Consider the following 17,882-nt stretch of genomic DNA (forward strand, 5'->3'; position numbering starts at 1 on the left):
TTACCGTGAATTTGAACACAAGTCCGTACTATTATACCGAAGTTGTACATTTAAGCTAGCCATATATTGACCAGAGGACAGAACAGCCAAGTCGAGGAAACAAAAGATGGGGATAGAGAAACCTGATTTCTTTGACAGTGTTTCAATTACAGCGTTGGGGAAGCCTTAGCTAGTACATGCTTGAGTGAGTATGAGTTGTATTGTTAAAATTTTCCTACATGTACTACATCGGTTTGGCTCCCCTGTCCTCTGGTCAACGTACGGTTAGTTTTAATACTCATATAAAGTATATTCATTCAAATTAAATGAAGAAGATATGCCTCTAAAAGTCTCTGTTACTTCCAAAATTATTTTTTGTCATTAAAGTGCTTTTAAAGCTCTTAACAGAAATTCTTCTTATGATACCATGTGCTATCTTCCTAGAAGTAGTTTCGGTGACCACTGTAAGAATGCAATGCAAAACATAGGAAATAAACTGCTATTTCATAATATCATCCCTATTCCGTAATCCCTGCAGTTCTTCTTCGTATTATTATATACGTTGATCCCAAAGTGTGAAAACATCCAGAAAATGGAACTATGTAGAAATTATGAAATTAGAGCCTATAAATGGGTAATCAAGAAGAGAATGAACATGTCAGTACATGTGGCGGCAATCTTCAAGGTTGAGATACTGGATTGGAGACAAAATTCTTAAATAAGAACCATAGAATTTGCTACCATTTAATCTCTGGAAAGCATAAATATAGCTTTTTGTAGTTTACCTTTATATCTAGTGAAATTATGATCAAGCTAACTCCAATGTCCGTTCTTCGCACGTGAAGAATAGGTTTATAGAAAGTATTTGAATCCCCTCCTCCTTATTGTATGCATGGGGAACGAATTTAGACTTGGCGGGATCGGGAGTGCGACTTTATCTCAGTAGCCCGAAAACTATGGTTTGGGAAATAATATCTATCGTTTTCGATCATTATTACATGTTACCACCTTACTCTTTACCTGTTTGCCGAAAATGAGCAAAGAATCTAAGTTAAGCCAATGTCAATTTGTGTACCAAAACTAATCAAAGACGGTGTAGTGCTTTAGGAGAAGTTACCTGTGCATGTCACTTTCTCGCTGAAAATATTCTTCGAATCTAAGTTAGACCGAGGTTCACTTTTGAAAGAAAAATCTTTAAAAACAGTGCAGCTTTCTAGGAGGAGTTAGCGAGCAAACATCATTACATCAATTTTTTCAGTTTATAAATTTGTGAGAGTTGTAAAGATACGGGAGAATGAACAAAATGAATTATCGCCTTTTGTTCCAACACTTTGTAAGATGCCTTTTAGAAGTTAATGAGGTACTGGCAAGCAAACTCGTGTTGACAATTGAATGTGATAACCATGGCTTGTAATTGCACAATTCTTGCGACAAATTGTTGAACCAAAAGTTGTTTCAATATGAATAAACAAAAATTGGGCATAGTACACCTATGAATAACGATAGAGGAAAAGTATTATGATGATGTCTTTCTAAGAGCACAGGCTGTCAGAAAATTGTCTCTTAATTTCATCATTCTTATTTAAGAATGTTAAATAAAATATGTCAGCTAAGCTTTGACTCTATAATTTATATCGTTCAAATTTTAAGTGGGTATTCTCACCCTTCTGAAGTATTCTATAAATAAACAATTACAGCAGATGGAGATGTCTGAAATGGAAGGATGCGGTTATGTGAGAAACAAACACACACCATGTTAGAGACCTTTTATCAAACATTTTTTCCTTTCGTTTACGGCTGTATTCGAAATTTTTGAAAGTTTCAACAGGAGGAAAGATTACTGACGAACATAGTCGCAACTTGTTTGATAAATATAATTGTAAAATAATTCAATTATGAGCATATAACTTTAAATCAGTCGAAGTGTCAAACCATGTGAAACAGAGTAACCTAAAGGAAAAATCTACTACTTAACGCTTAACATTACTTCACTCGGAAGAACATGGATATCATGGACTTTCATACGAAACAAAATTATCAAGACTTTTTATCTGAAATTATTACAAATATAGTAGTATGATGGCAGCGGTTCGTCAAAGACTTTAGAGTCCCGTTATTCTAATGCTTTTGAGATGTTTTACAACGTAGAGAAGCGTGTACGGTTAAGTAGTTTACCGTTATACCTTTCTGAGTGTTCGGTGAAAAGTGTAAAGCCATTAGATGATGATGTGAATGACCCTTATTGTGTCCACGCACGAGCAGCGCCTGTCTTTTGTGTACGACAATCCAGGAGCCCTCTAATGGTTCCAGGAACGTTTTGGGTCCCCAAGGACCTTGTATACCACCTCGCCCATCAAAAGATGGTTGTTCCCTGACTTTTCAGGTTTGATATTAGGTAGAGTATAAAAATTACTTGTTAAAATATGGACCTTAGTAGGGACCAAGGTCCCCGCCTCCCCACAGATCTCCTATAGCTCCTGTGTTGCTCAGAACCCATGGATTGTATGCTAATGCATACTCGAACACTGAATGATTGGGATGAAAAACATTTTAACTTCCTCATAATTTGTAACAGACTGCTTCCATATAAAGCTCAGTATATATGTTGGTTCGTCTGCCAAAGCATACTCTTTGTTAAATTTGTGTAAGTGTACTAAAAATGTAATCGAACTGAGCTGAGAATCAAAGCTTAGCTGACATATTTTATTTAACATTCTTAAATAAGAATGATGAAATTAAGAGACAATTTTCTGACAAACCTGTGCTCTTAGAAAGACATCATCATAATACTTTTCCTCTATCGTTATTCATAGGTGTACTATGCCCAATTTTTGTTTATTCATATTGAAACAACTTTTGGTTCAACAATTTGTCGCAAGAATTGTGCAATTACAAGCCATGGTTATCACATTCAATTGTCAACACGAGTTTGCTTGCCAGTACTTCATTAACTTCTAAAAGGCATCTTACAAAGTGTTGGAACAAAAGGCGATAATTCATTTTGTTCATTCTCCCGTATCTTTACAACTCTCACAAATTTATAAACTGAAAAAATTAATGTAATGATGTTTGCTTGCTAACTCCTCCTAGAAAGCTGCACTGTTTTTAAAGATTTTTCTTTCAAAAGTGAACCTCGGTCTAACTTAGATTCGAAGAATATTTTCAGCGAGAAAGTGACATGCACAGGTAACTTCTCCTAAAGCACTACACCGTCTTTGATTAGTTTTGGTACACAAATTGACATTGGCTTAACTTAGATTCTTTGCTCATTTTCGGCAAACAGGTAAAGAGTAAGGTGGTAACATGTAATAATGATCGAAAACGATAGATATTATTTCCCAAACCATAGTTTTCGGGCTACTGAGATAAAGTCGCACTCCCGATCCCGCCAAGTCTAAATTCGTTCCCCATGCATACAATAAGGAGGAGGGGATTCAAATACTTTCTATAAACCTATTCTTCACGTGCGAAGAACGGACATTGGAGTTAGCTTGATCATAATTTCACTAGATATAAAGGTAAACTACAAAAAGCTATATTTATGCTTTCCAGAGATTAAATGGTAGCAAATTCTATGGTTCTTATTTAAGAATTTTGTCTCCAATCCAGTATCTCAACCTTGAAGATTGCCGCCACATGTACTGACATGTTCATTCTCTTCTTGATTACCCATTTATAGGCTCTAATTTCATAATTTCTACATAGTTCCATTTTCTGGATGTTTTCACACTTTGGGATCAACGTATATAATAATACGAAGAAGAACTGCAGGGATTACGGAATAGGGATGATATTATGAAATAGCAGTTTATTTCCTATGTTTTGCATTGCATTCTTACAGTGGTCACCGAAACTACTTCTAGGAAGATAGCACATGGTATCATAAGAAGAATTTCTGTTAAGAGCTTTAAAAGCACTTTAATGACAAAAAATAATTTTGGAAGTAACAGAGACTTTTAGAGGCATATCTTCTTCATTTAATTTGAATGAATATACTTTATATGAGTATTAAAACTAACCGTACGTTGACCAGAGGACAGGGGAGCCAAACCGATGTAGTACATGTAGGAAAATTTTAACAATACAACTCATACTCACTCAAGCATGTACTAGCTAAGGCTTCCCCAACGCTGTAATTGAAACACTGTCAAAGAAATCAGGTTTCTCTATCCCCATCTTTTGTTTCCTCGACTTGGCTGTTCTGTCCTCTGGTCAATATATGGCTAGCTTAAATGTACAACTTCGGTATAATAGTACGGACTTGTGTTCAAATTCACGGTAATATAATTGTTTACGTTCTTGTCGAAACTTACACAAAAATAAAAATAGAAAGAAAAGAATACTGAACGGGATTACAGAATATTTTAATTTGAAAGTATCTCGTAATCTGTAGAGTACCAATATTCCAATGAGAAGAAGAGACCATTCAATAGTGTTCTCGAACATCTAATAATGAAGTGAAGTAAATCTTTTGCGGCAATAAAGTTTTTTGAATATACGAGGGCAAGTCGAGAAAGACTTGGACTGATTTTTTTCCCGGCAGTTCTGTTAACGCTGGAGCTTCATAGTTTGGCACACAAGTAGGGTGGGTCTTGCTGTGCATATATATAAAATGTTGTTAAGGAATCATTGCATGTTTGGTAACCACGACTTTTTATTGCAGGTGATGTTCTGCGCCGCCTCTAGAAGTCGCCTGTAGAAGAAATGGAGTCATTACGAGATGAACAATTTGCAGCTATGCGGTTCTGCTATCGCCTGGGGAAAAGTGCAACAGAAACTCTAGGAATGTTGAGAGCAGCCTACAAAGATGACGCTCTGCCACGAAGTACCGTGTTCTGGTGGTTCAAAGAGTTTAAAGAGGGCCGAATGACAATCACGAATGCTGGTGGACCAGGTGTATCAGCGTCAGCTGTTACTGAGGTGAACATTAACACGGCAGCAGTCATTATTAGAGAAGATCGCCGCATCAGTATCGACGATCTGGCAGCCGCACTACGCATATCTCATGGCAGTGCCTTCAAAATTTTGCATGACCACCTCCACATGAGCCGAGTGTGTGCGCGATGGATTCCGCGACTCCTGACACCAGAGCAGAAGGCCGTTCGAGTGGAGACTTGCAGGGAGCTGTTGCAAAGGTTTGAGGATGGTGGAGACGCCTACCGCACCGTGCGACTTTTTTCTATTCCCTGCCCTAAAATCCAGACTGCGTGGACGCCGCTTCTCCGATAATTCCGAGGTTCTGAAGGCATCGGAGGCGGTTTTGAAGGACCTCTCAAAGAATGGCCTGCGACACGTGTTTGAGGACTGGAAGACTCGAATGAAAAAGTGCATTCAAATGGGCGGGGACTACTTTGAAAAGGATCATGTGCCTGTTGCTGAGTAATAATAAATTGCCTAGAAAAAAAATCAGTCCAAGTCTTTCTTGACTAGCCCTCGTATTTCAGGTAAATATGTTCAATATATGTGGACTCGTGACTACTGTTCCGGTTTTGAGAAAAAATCTTATATTTGCGACTGTTGTCAATAATTGTAAAGCATCGGTGACGTAAATTTCATTTTACTCAGTGTCTTTCTTAGTGTTGAAATGTTCATAAACGGTAATTACTTTCCTTTAATTTAATATCGCATGATAACACGCGAGACTAAGGGAAACGTAGATAATAATACCCAGGTAACGAAAGAAATGGTAGGATGAAGAAAGTGGCAACAAGAGAACCTCGAAAGAGAACCCCATATGGTGTTTGTCCACCACAAAAGTCACTTGATACGAGCTGAGATCAAACTAGGGAACGCACACAATAAAACTGAGCGCTCTATACTCTGCTGTTTGTGGAGGATGGAGTGGTTCAGTGATAATGATTTAAAATATTATTCGATATCGCCCTCTTATTTCATATTCACCAAATATTCCATATTATTCCATATCCCCTAACTGTTGCATACTATTTAATATTGCCATACTACTCTATATTATTCTATATCTTTCCTATATTCCATATTCCCAGTGGCGTATTTAGGGGCGGCTATCGGGAACAACCCCATCCCCTGAAATAAATTTGTTATATGCACTACTTCATTAAAATTTGTCGGCGCTCAAAGGAAAAATATAAGTGCTTATTGACGTGTTGTGCATAGCACCCCCAGAAATAAAATCCTAAATTCCTCCCTGTTTCTAAATTCACTCCTGTTCTTTCACATCCCCTTAATATTCCATATTATTCCACATTACTCAACTATTCCATATTATTTCAAATCTCCCTATTATTTCATATGATTCCATATTTTCCTACTATTCCATAACCCTATTCTCTAAAGTTATTAGATTTTCAGTATTAATTTCGTTTCAGAAAATTTGTAGATCTTCAGTTTATTATGTAGTAGGGAACATTAAGTTCTTCGTAAGCCTGTACTAAAAGTAGTTATTTCATATGAAAACTTACCAAGTTATTTGTGGAAAACCAAATGGCATTTCATAACTTTTTCTATTCCTCTATATATTGAGATTTTTCATGAGACATAAATGATATAATTGACATATTGACTCATAAATCTATATATATAAAAGAGAACGTACAAAATCCTTTGTCCGCTCATCACGCTAATACGGCTGAACCAATTTCTTTCATTTTTGGGGGGTTGTTAGCATTTGGACCCTAGATGGTTTTTATCATATCACTTTAATTTTCAATTACCAGTGTCTTGAGATAATTGACCATTCAGGTGTCCATACGTACAAATCCTTTGTTATTAGTTCATCATAGGTAAAAATAAACGTATTTATATGCAACCCGCATGACCGTGTGACTCGGCGGGTTAACATAAATGACAGGCGCTATAATGTTAACATTTACTGCAATTTGAAAGCGAAAAAGTAAAAATTATCTAAGTAACAAAGTTTATTGCGTTCCGGGGTGACCGCAGCGAAGCGGGGTGAACGCTGCTAGTGAATATATAATGTATTTTCCTTAAGATTTTGTATTTCTGTATTGTAGGAGACCTGAAAAAGATGTTAACCTACGCAAAACGAATTACACAAAAGATGCTTAATAGAAAACAAATTGGGTTATTTTTCCTAACAACTGAAACCTTTCCTTTCCACTATATCTCTGAACCTTCTAGGGTAAAGGAGATGAAGAAAGAAAGAAAGAAAGAAAAACAGCCATAAAATGACAATCAACTTAGGGTTAGTTTACGTTTTACCAGGAAATTTGTTATCTCGCAAATTTGAATTTTCAATCTTCTGCAGGAAAGCAAGCTTTTCTCAGCTTTAGTATTAGAGAAGGATTTTTCTCTTTTTACAAGAATTTATTTCTTACAGGCTTGACGTAGGTGCCTTTATCAGTTTATTATATTATATATATAGAATGCGAAGAACGTGGGTAAGATAGAACGTTCTACAACAAAAGGACAGACGCCCTTCTATTGTACGAGATAATTCAATAGGTGTTGGAAGATGAAGCCGAAAAAAAAGTTAAAAATAGAGATGTGAAAGGGAGAAAATATAAACCAAAACAAAAAATAAGTCTAGGATGGTAGAATTAGATTTGCTTCTTTTGTGAAAAAAGTAGTAGGGAAAGTGAGAACTAAAAAAAATGTACCTGTATGAACTGCTGAGGCAATTTCTACTTCTATGCGGACAATGGTAAAATGCTGAGAGAAAAAGAGGGACAAGGATGAGTTAACAAGCAATACCACAATTTGATTTAAAGAAGAAAAAAACCTCAGACTGGCATGTCTCAGACACGACTCCGTATACACGATTAAAAATAAAAGTTCTTGGAAGAAACTGGAAATGAAATCTGTAAGTTTAACGTCCCACGATTATGCTGGTTAGGCTAAAGGAGACGGTGTTGATGAGAAATGAATGAGATGGTGGAATGAAGAAAGCGTGAGGAAAAGGGAAAACCCCGAGAAAACCCACGAGCATGGTGTTCGTCCACCACAAAGTTCACTTGGCGCGAGCTGGGATCGAACCAAAGACCCCATGCACAGAGGTGAACGCTCTACCACTGAGCCACAATGGCCCGTTGGAAGAAACTAGACTTTTTAAATAATTTTAAAATTAATGTATTACATATGTTTCTTTCAGTAGTTCCGTATTAGATTAGTTTATTCTAATTAAACCCTTATCTGCGCTATTTGTTTATAAGTAGTATATGCATCAGGGGTGCAGCTAGGGAAAGAAAATAAGGGTCTGCGCTGGCAAATAATTTCTTGCCCTCAAATGGAGTTTGTCAGAAAGAAGACTTTTGGTTAGCTTTTAATATGTAAAAAGTCTGAATCCCTAAAAGGAAAGTCATGGCCCCTAAAGAACAACTTGCTGGTTACGCCACTGATCTTTCACGTCGCTGTTAGGAGAAAATAAACGACAATAGGTAAAACCTGCTAATTAACAGTGATTTTTTAAAAATATATACAGAGAATGTTAATTAAAACATGCACTGTCTTCTTCATATCACCATAGAGGGAAACGTAGAGGGAAAGCAAAAGTAGGATAAATAAGAACACAACTTATCGATGATTTGAACAAAAATTTTTGGAATGACCCAAAAATGGATGAAAAGATTGCGATCTTGGCCAATAATTAGATGTTGGGTAAGGACCCAGAAAATTTTTGAACGGCCCCTAGATCGAGTTTCCGTATATTTTACGGAATAAGCACATCATACTGAGTTAAGTGATAGTTTGTGTTTGGCTACACTATATGCAATTCTCGAGATATGAAGCATACAAGAAAATCTTTGATTGAATAAAATATATTGGAATGTTTTCGTTCAGGGCCCACAAAATTTTTGAACTGCCCCTAAATCGAGATTTCTTATGTTTTACGGAACTGAGTTAAACGGTAGTTTTGATTTGGCTGCACTATATGTAGTTCTGGAGATATAAGACGTACAAGAAAATGTTTGATTGAATGAAACATATTGGATTTTTCCAATCAGGGTCCATAAAAGTTTTGAACGGCCCCTAAATAGAGATTTCATATCTTTTACGAAATAAGCAGACCATACTGAGTTAAGCGGTATTTTTCGTTTGGCTACAGTATATGTAGTTATCAAGATACAAGGCGTACAAGAAAATTTGTAATGAATAAAAAACATTAGATTTTTTAGGATCAAGGGCCACAAAACTTTTGGATGGCCCCTAAATCGAGTTTTCGTATTTTTTACGGAATCAGCACATCATACTGAGTTAAGTGGTAGTTTTGGTTTGGATACACTATATGGAGGTCTCCAGATATAAGATTTACAAGAAAACGTTTGATTGAATGAAACATATTGGATTTTTTGGATCAGGGGCCACAAAAATTTTGAACTTCCCCTAAATCAAGATTTCTTATTTTTCACGGAATAAGCACATCATATTGAGTTAACTGGTGGTTTTGATTTGACTGCACTATATGTAGTTCTGGAGATATAAGGCGTACAAGAAAATGTTTGATTGAATGAAATATATTGGATTTTTAGGACCAGGGCCCATAACAATTTTGAATGGCCCCTAAATAGAGATTTCGTATTTTTTCGGAATAGGCAGACCATACTGAGTTAAGTGGTAGGTTTGGTTTAGCTACAGTATATGTAGTTATCGTGATATAAGGCGTACAAGAAAATTTGTAATTGAATGAAAAATATTGATTTTTTTTTTTTTTGGATCAGGGGCTATAAAAACTTTGAATAGCCCTAAATCGAGATTTCATATTTTTTACGGAATAAGCACGCTATATTGAGTTAAGTGGTAGTTTTGATTTGGATACACTATATGTAGTTATCGAGATGTAAGGCGTACAAGAAAATTTATAATTGAATCAAAAACATTGGATTTTTGGATCAGCGCCCAAAAAAATTTTGAATGGCCCCTAAATCGAGTTTTTGTATTTTTTTTACGGAATAAGCACATCATACTGAGTTAAGTGGTCATTTTGGTTTGGCTATACTATATGCAGTTCTCCAGATATAAGGCCTACAAGAAATTTTCTGCCTGAATTATATTGGATCTTTTGATCCAAAAATATACGAAAATATTGGGAGTTAAAAAAGGAAGCTGAAGATCTAGATACATGGAAGAAAATATCCAGGCCAGAACCTAAGAAAAAGGTAGAAAAAAGAAAATAAAGTTCATTAATGCTAGTACTTTCCCACAGACAGAACACTTTGGAAGTTACACTTTATGTTCCAACTATCTTCTCGTAATAACATATAATAGAATTGTGACTTGTTAACCGTTCTGTGTCTGTCTCAAAAACTGCTATCTCTAATGTTGCAGTGCTTGTGCCAATAGCGCTTTCAAAGAACCACGTGCTCTACTCATTGTCAGACTCCACCGTTTCTTATCCTCTTAGTACCTAGTATAGTGGGTTAATCATGTACTCTAATGAAACTCGAACATTCACATGTTTTATTTCGGGTGTGGCATTTCTTAATCAAGATAACATGTCTTGACTATTTTACCTATAATCTCATACTTAAAAACAATGCAATGATTTTGAACACGAATACAGGCAGTACGAGAAAGATTTAACAAAACACTGCTACCGATAGCCACATACTCGTGAACTACACTTGTATAGAAAGATGATTCAGTAGCATATACAACATTCGATGTAAACGTGATTATGTAGTTGTAAATATAATTGGTTTTCATGATAAATATATAAATGTAAAATGTCTATAATATAATCTGAACCATCATAGTGCGCTCAAATTTCAACATTTTCCCACTGAAAATCGAACTCGAGACCCCATTCACCAAAGGTACGCGCCCTAGCCAGTAGACTAACAGGGACGGCATACATATATATGATTGTGTTTATAATGTCAGTGATCTATATTGTAACAAGTTCCTTTTTCCTATGTTACATTGGGTAATCCTATTCTCCATGTACAACCTGAAGAAAAATCATTACAATAGAAAGAGATGCTGATGGCTTGTACTCGCATTACTTCAAGTGTTATTAACCAAGTTCTTCTTTGAAAAGCATTGATCTTACAGGAACAGTAATACCTTCCATTTTGTTGTAATATAGTGAAAATTATATACGGTATACATATATATATATATATATATATATATATATATATATATATATATATATATATATCACGCACATGTACACGGAAAACACATTTTGCTTACTCTGGGGAACAGCTCAAGTTTCACGCAAACATCAAAATGACTAATTCAAAACCTTCAACCGCTCATCAAAATAAAGAGGACAAGAAAATACTGAAGTGAAACAAGGAAAACCCATAAAATAGAGAAATCATGCGATGAATGGAAGGAGAAACGTGGAAAGATGAGTCATTAAATAACGTAACAATTCAATATAAACGTGATGAAAGTAGAGGAAACTTCGTGAATATTATGAAACGAATAAATGTGATCAAAAATTCCAGCTATGTTATAATAAGAGCTGTAAACACACAGAAATAGTTATTTTTACAAACACTTCCTATCTAGCTGCTCAAACTGTTATCGTTCGTTGTACGGTTACCCAAAATGAGAACATTACTCGGGACTGTCGAGTCTATTTGGTGGTAGTTATAAACGAAAACTGCCTTGGATGCGAAGCATGTATTGATTTTAAAGCATCAAATGAAATTAATTCTCTAGAATAGAGTTACACAAACTTTTTCAAGTGAAGGCTACTTTTATTAGATAGAATGTTCTATGAATCACTCTACATAGCCAAACATGATGATGTTAACTCAATTTTATCTACCACTGTTAGCGTGTTATTTAACACCAAGGCCATCAACTTCGTAGCGTGTCAAAAGTATATAGTGACTGACAGTGAGCATTTGTGTTAGCTGCTACTTTCTGCTATGATCAAAACTTTAAGCGGTATGTTTGACACTTATACCAAGTGATGAACAACTATGATAAGAAAATTCACACCCTCACATAACTATTTTTGTATAAAATTACAAGAAATATCATACATGGTTATTACTTAGTATAAGTGTCAGATATACCGTTTATAACTCTGATCAAACAATTTTGTACAAAAATACAAATTATCATCATTTTCGTTTAGTAGATATTTATGATACTCTAGGAAGAGATGGCCTTGATGTTGAAATAACATGCTAGCAGTGAAATGAATTGAGCTGGATCACAATAACGCCTCATTTTCCGGTGTGTACTCTTGTTCTCTCCAAAAGCCGCATTCCAGAGAAACATGCATCATTTACTTTTAGAGAACCATTTATACAGAGGGGATCATGTAATTTTAAAAGTCCTTGTAACGCTTAAGCTAATAGATAAAAGAACACTAAAATTCTGCACGGTGCAAATGTCGAGAAGGGGAAATTATTTGGCACACACTACAACACCATCAACACCGACAGTTTCAAAATAGCATCTCAATCCTGGTCGCGACTAATATTCTCTCGTGTTTACTAACTTCAAAAACAGATACACAGTATTAAAATCGCAGAAGAATTCGTGAGTATAGTGCAAGTACTAACTCCGGGTGTTACTCTTTCTTTGTTGGCTGGAATAGAATTCGACAACTTCCGGAAGAGAAAAAACCCGCAAGAATGGGAAAGTATGCGACCGGTAAATGGTATTCAAAGAAGTCACCTTTGGCATTCGGAAAACTGCGAAGATTTTTATGGCAGTACCGGGTCACCATAAACTAACTTCATGCTTCCCCCAAAATCGAGCTTTTGCAATCCAAAGTGTAGATTTAAGAAGTCTGCAGAAAGGAATTTTTGTTACATACATATGCGCAATGGCGCCGATTTCTCTGTAAATTTGGGCGGGGGGCATTCAGATGCATAAGGTATATATATGAGGATTTTAAGACAAATTGCATTCAAATTATGCCAAATATTGTATATTCATAAATACAAAAGGGCACACATCAGCTTTGGGGAGCCCGGGTCCCCCCCAGGATCGGCGCCCTTGCATATACGTATAACAACTAGTGGTGCGTAGGAGAATTATGAAGTTGAAGTGGTGTTTATGCTTCCACATGGACCTTCAGCAGGGTACAGGTTTACAGAAGAGCATAAGAGGAATGAAAATAAGGTTTTGTGATTATCGACAATGTGCTACGCAGGGGCAGTTCCAGGACGGACTTCTGGGGGGGATGTGTAATACTGCTACTTAGAGCTACTTTTAAGAGCTCCAAACTCTTTGATGGGTTTTATTTATATATACGATAAGAAAGTTTCTTCTTCTGGGAGGGCAGTCGCCTCCCTGGATCCTCCTCTGGACGAGGTGTGAGTGTACCAACACCTATTGGAGCATCTGCACGGTTACATGCTATCAGCGAAGAAGGCACCAAGCAAACAAATAACACAGGGCTGCAAATTGAAAAAAAGTTCATGTTGTTTTTTGATTAATAGGTGAACTTAATTCTTTGTTCCTAGCTGATTACGAATAATGAATTCGTTTTTCCCTGTCACGTAAGATTTTCTTACAAATCAATGTCAAACTTTGGGCCTTCTTCCGTATTCAATACTGCTTTATTATACCTTATTTCTTATCTTCTATCAGACTAAAGAGCTTATTATGCTAAATATCTGAACATGTTTTGTTTAGTGTGAATGCAAACAGACAAAGAAAAGAATAGAAGATTCTCTACACATACAGATTACTACATATATACATATAATATGGAAATATATACATAAATATATACGTTGTAAAATGGAAATCAGCACAGTCATATAACATACTTATTTTTCACATCTTTTTAGCACGCTTTCTCTTATAAGGTTTCCTAATTTTCTTGGGATTTTCTTTTGAAGTTTCTCTGTGTAATGTGCAACACTAGTGAGCCATTATGCTACCACTCCAAAGTCCTGATACCGTTTCTCCATATCCCTCATGTCTTGGTGGAACCGTTCGCCTTGTTCCTCACTTAATTCTCCGAGATTTGGTGGAAAGTAATCAAGATGAGAATGCGAAAAATGCAACTTGAGATTCATGTTGCAACCCAGTTCTTGAAATTTAACTAACATATTCTCAACAACTTCTCTGTAATCAGCACTTTTGCGGTTCCCCAGAAAGTTCACCACCACGCTTTTAAATACTATCCAAGCATCCCTTTCAGCATTAGTCATTATTGCCTCGAAGTTTTTATCCTTCATTAACTTCCTAATGTCTGGGCCAACGAAGACACATTCTTTCACTTTGGCACATGGAAGTGAAGGAAATTTGTTGCATATGAACTTGAAACATTCGCCTTCCTTGTCGAGTGCCTTAACAAATTGTTTCATAAAACTGTTGCGCAAACCAAACTATAATAAAATATAGTTTATTTATATCCATATGTATCCTCGTCGCCAAAAGTGCCTTTACATCGCCGTGACGGGTATGTGACCACGCAGTACTCCAAGGAAGGGATGGTTGCATAAGAAATTGTGATTAATTTTGAACAGTTTTTATTTTGACTAGGGAAATAACGTAGATATAGGGAGTAAAGGCATAGATTTGAAGCATCATTACACTATCATCTCTGAAAAGATTCGTATTCTCAGTTTTTCATTTTATTCTCTTATATGTTAAGTTAATAACTGCTGACAACTGCTACTAGCGCTTTTCACTCTTCAGGAATTTACTACGATATGTTCGCAGGACACTTTTCTAAGTCCTAAATGTATGCGTGAATAATTTCATTCGTCTCAATGTCCTTATTTCATAATGGAAACTGAATATGCTGAACGTGGGTATCTTTCTCTGTCGTCAAGCAAGGGTTGTAATAAATGTAAATAAGGTTCTTATTATTAAATAAAACACAGAAGTATCTATTCCATGTATAGCACAATATAATACAGTAATTAACCAACATGATAATCACTAACGCCCGCAGGATTTTTTCGAACGGGAGGTGGGGGGCAAAAGACCGATATAGAGTTTTTCGATTTATTGCCCTATATATACTAAAAGTCATAGTTTATCATTGATAGCGTATATCCTCTTACTTTTTAAAATCGCCACTGTAACCTATTAGTCAGAACATACATCTCCAGATATAATGTAGAGGGAAGAGAAGGAAAGAGATATGAAAAGTGGCGTAACTAATTTTACTGCGCCCTGGATAATCCATTACTCATACACGTCCCCTGTCCCACGCATTTCAAGTACTGCGTTATATATATATGGCTCCATGTCACAAGGGCCCGACAAAGGGCGAGGATAGAAAGGCCCGAGTCAAAACGGGGCTCGGTTTTAAAAGGCCCCGCGTCAAAAGAGCAAGGTCAAAAGTGGCCCCGCGACCCAAAATGTTCATCTCGTCAAAAGGGCCCGGGTCAAAAGATCATCGCGGGAAGTGAGTCCGAGACAAAAGAGCCCTATGTAAAAAACCCTGGACAAAGTGAACACCGCCTCAAAAGGACACGGGTCAAAAGATCCTTGCGAGTAAAGAATCCGAGTCAAAAGGGCCTTGTGTCAAAAAAGCCGGGTCAAAAAGGACCCCGCTTCAAAAGGGTACAGGCCAAGACGGTCTCGCGTCAAAATGACCCGAGTCAAAATGACCCCGCGACAAAAGACCCCGAGTCAAAAAGGCCCCGCGTCAAAAGGAACCAAATCAAAAGAGCCCCGCGTCAAAGGGGTCGGCAAATACAATTCCACGGCTAAAAAACCTGAGATCAGGAGTGAAAATTAGGAGAAAGATACATATGACCAGTGGCGTAACTAATGTTACTGCGCCCTGATCATTAATCATCTATTTAATCATACCTGCCCCCTGGCCTGCCCCACGCAGAGGAGATGTTAGTGATTATCATGTTGTATATATATATATATATACAGGGTGCGGCACGTAAAACCGGCCCGTAAAGTGAACACAAAATGAAATGTAATGTATTGAATATGATTAACTACAACACATAAATGAAATGTAATGTATTGAATATGACTACTCACCTTCACAGCAGCCTTCACAGTAGGTGCTGAAAGTGTCCTCCGCCCACTTCAACACACATGTGAGCACGATTGAGGAGATTCATATATACCCTTGTCAGTTCTTGTGTTGTAATGCTATTGATGACATCCTGGATCCTGGTCTTGAGTTCTTCAATTGTGTGTGGATTTGTTTCGTATACTCTTCCCTTTAACAGTCCCCATAAGTAAAAGTCACACGTGGACAAGTCTGGTGACCGAGGAGGCCAAAAGTCTATTCTGCAGGTCAGGCTCCTTCAGTTCTTGCACAACACTTATCCGGTACGGTTTTAACTTCAGTCCCCTTAAAACACGTCTGCAACTTCTCTCACTCGCATGAACCTGTTGACTCAATCTCCTGGTTGACTTTCGAGGACTTCTTGTCATTATCTCCTCCACCTGCATCTTTAATTCAAGTGTGCAGACAGATGGTCGTCTGTTCCTGGGAGCATTTTGAACCGATCCTGTACGCCGCCATTTTTCAATCAATTCCTGAATGGTTCCTTTTGCTGGCACAGAACGTCCTGGAAATTTCTCCCGAAACAAATTCTTTGTTTTCACAAAAGATCCAGTGAGAATGAACCCTTCAACAATGGCAACACGCTCGGGTATCGAATACGGCATTATCACACACTGACACTCACCCGGCTTAACACAACGAGGCCTTTTTCTCAACTGGTTTCGACAAGTTTCACTGGCTGCGGCTGCACGTGACGTGTAATGTATTTGGAAATAAACATAGGACTTAAGAATTTTTAACGTTTATCTCTGTAGAGAAAAAAGCTCTTTAATAAATGTTATTAAGCGTAAAGGCTATACAATTTAGATGATTGTAATCCACCCTATCACAATATCTTACTTACGTTACTTTATGCCTATTTCTTGGTAAGCCAAATATCTTGTTCTCGAAGGTCTTTCAACATATACTCCAAATATCACAACTCGTCTTATATAACTTCATCAATGAAAGGAAAATTAAATAAAATTCAAAAGAAATTCATAGTACTTCGTATGTCCCACACGATAAGCTGGTCATATGATACGTCTCACTACAGAAACTGCATTATATTTAGTGGCGCGTGAAATAAATTATCATCATATTGTCAATAATAATGTCAAATGGGACTTATTAAATATAAATTTAAAAATAATTGGAATTGGGAAGAAAATTGCATTCCTATTCTGAACAATTCCACAATGTGTGGCGCCGTGATAGCTCAGTGGTAGAGCGTTCACCTCTGGTGCTTCGGATCCCTGGTTCAATTCCAGCTCGCACCAAGTTAACTTTGTGATGGACAAATACCGTGTGCGTGAGTTTCCTCGGAATTCTCCCGTTTCCTCCCACTTTCTTCATTCCACTATTTCACTCATTTCTCATGATCACCGTCTCCTTTAGCCTAACCGGCACAAGCATGGAATATAAAACTCAAAAATTTTAAATTCCTAATAATTAAATATTACTTTGATTGGCGTCAACATAAATTACAGCTGTATGAATGAAGTCAATATAAAATATTGACTGCTAATGCTACTACTACTGCTAATAATAATAATATTCTGAAATTTTTGTCGACTGTCTGCTTACAATAATATTTCGAAATCAGTAGTGTTAAAGTCGTTGAAAAGTAAAATATAAAAGTAAAGATTTCTAGTATCTGAATAAAAAGTAAAGATAGACTTGTTAGAATAACGTCTAATATTCACTTGTTAGAATGACGTGTGGAGAAAACGAGTGTGCCTTGTTACAGCCAGTGGATGTAAGGAATTCCATATATAAAGTTTAAATATATATATATGTATATATATATATATATATATATATATATATATATATATATATATATATATATATATATATATATATATGAAGTTAAAATTGTACTTGTTGTCACCAAGTATACAAATGCAAATTCAGGTGTATGTTGAATGCTAAGAGTTAAAGGGCGCAATATATATTCTGTTGAGCGTTTTGATTTTAAAATAATAGTTCACAATAATAAATGCTTTTGATT

Source organism: Thermobia domestica, chromosome 4 (assembly GCF_964235325.1).
Source record: "Thermobia domestica chromosome 4, izTheDome1.hap1.1, whole genome shotgun sequence".
Lineage (NCBI taxonomy): Eukaryota > Metazoa > Arthropoda > Insecta > Zygentoma > Lepismatidae > Thermobia > Thermobia domestica.